General features: G+C 36.9%; 1 pseudogene; it reads left to right on the top strand.

Annotated features, from left to right (window-relative positions):
- The window catches only part of LOC109839315, a 3203-nt pseudogene extending 2119 nt beyond the window's left edge, over positions 1-1084 (top strand).

Here is a 2135-nt window from a genome sequence, read left to right as displayed (position 1 = left end):
TCAACCCCCCCCCCCCAACACACACCCCAAAAAACACACGCACCACCCTTCCTTAATATCTTGGTTTTGCGCTTACTACCCCTATAGTTTCACTATTGCAGATAGACCCTTGGGTTTAGTTTTGTTTTGACCCTTTTACCTTTGGTGAAATGTTGACAAATATAACTTCCTTTGGGTGAAACTACTGAGTCTATCTGAGGGCAAAATGTCAAAAAAGTGGGTTAATAGTTAGAACTCCGGAATTGTTAGCCGATTTGAGCTTATTACGCCTGAGTTCTATTGTTGCAGATAGAACCCCTGAAAAGGGTAAAAGAATTTCAATCAAGAAGTCTAATCTAGGGGTAGTAAGTTCAAATTGGTGATAATACAGGGGTCTATACTGCAACTAACCGGGAAAAAAATCCAGAGGGCTATCTGCAACAAAGAAACTAAGGGTTTAGTAATTCCAAAAGAGTGAAACTGCAAGGGGGTTATCTTCAATTTACGCTAAAGTATATAGGAACATTATCATGTTCACATAGACAATAACACTACTACATGTCCATCAAGAAGTATCTCGTTTTTCTTTCAGGAATGCACTAGCATATGACTGATGATCCTAATGCGTTTCCATTACGCAGGACACCTCAGGCTCAGCACGCAACATCACGTTCTCCAACATCCAGGTCACAGAAGTCGAGAAACCGATAGTCATCGGTCAGTTCTACAATGCCGAGCCAAGCGAATTCAAGAACGAGAAGTCGGCAGTGGCTCTGTCGCAGATCTCATTCGAGAACATTAAAGTAACGTACACGAAACAGCCTGTGCACCTCGCTTGCAGCGAAATCGTTCCATGTTCTAAAATATCACTGACCGATATAGATCTCCAACCGATTCAAAAGGAGTCGGATATTATCGGTCCCTTCTGTCAGGCGTCGTATGGGGAAATGCGTCCTCCGACGATTCCTCCTATGGATTGCCTGCAGAGTGACAGTGGGAATAGGAATGTGTTGTTTGCTCAGGATTCATGCTAAGTGTAGTGTCAACTGAAGGAAATACTCTTGGATTAGTATACAACATATTTTGAAGATTATACTTTGTTTTATTATGAGTGTAGCGACTGACAGGAGTTTGGTTGGTTGACGGTAGTCTCTTTGATGTAGGACTCTTAACTGACAATTTCATAGGGGATGTAGACAATCACGAACTAAATATAGATTTATACGTATTATTGATCTCCGCAAAGAAATGATCATATCTTCCAACCCAAAAGACGGATTCTAACATATTATATATGTAAATCGCCTATCTCGACGAGATGGAGCCAACTAGATTGTCAGATTTTTAAATCTCATCAGTTACACCCAGTTTTGACTAAAATCTGAAAATAATCAACCTTTAGTTTATTTTTAGTAAATAAAGTTGGAGTCTATTTAGATTAGAAAATAAATTTAATTTTAAAGTCAAATTACATTAAGGAAACAAATTTAATTTTGATTCATGATTAGTTTCCTCTGTTATAGGGGGTCTTTTTAAGATAGAATTTAATACTTTTTATTTCTTTATAATTCTAGTCTTACTAGGAGTCTTATTTGTTTTTCTATTTAAGAAGAGTCATGTAACCCCAAAGAACAACATATCTTTTCATCAATAAAATTTCTCTTTCCGATATTTTCTTTGTGGATTTGAAGTTCTTCGTGGATTCGAAGATTGTTCTTTGTGGATTCAGAAAACACCCTTGGTGGATTCCGAGGCTACTACTTCCGCGATGTGTCACTCTTCTACTTGAAAAATGTGTGTCTTATGTTCGTATAGATTTATAATTTTTGAAATTGATAAAGATGTCAAGTTCCCATGCTAACGAATGACATTTCATATGTTACTGATAAAAAGGCTAATTTTATTTTGCCATCCTAAAGCTTATCTACTTTTTTTCACATTCATACCCAAAATTCAATCCCATAATCTCATTTGGTCCATACTTCTGCGGAATAAATTATGAAAATCAAGGGTTACTTAGATATTAGTCCCTCAAATATTTTATAATTTCATATTAGTAGCTCAAATCTTTGAAATTACTCATTAGTCCCTCAAATCCTAAGAAGTCTTGAAAGTTGCTCCCTCAACAACCACAATACCCCTCAGTTTTGGTTTCC

This window comes from Asparagus officinalis, chromosome 1 (assembly GCF_001876935.1).
Source record: "Asparagus officinalis chromosome 1, Aspof.V1, whole genome shotgun sequence".
NCBI classification, from domain to species: Eukaryota; Viridiplantae; Streptophyta; class Magnoliopsida; order Asparagales; family Asparagaceae; genus Asparagus; species Asparagus officinalis.
Note: the sequence above shows the minus strand (reverse complement) of the source record. Positions and strands in the feature narration are given on the sequence as shown.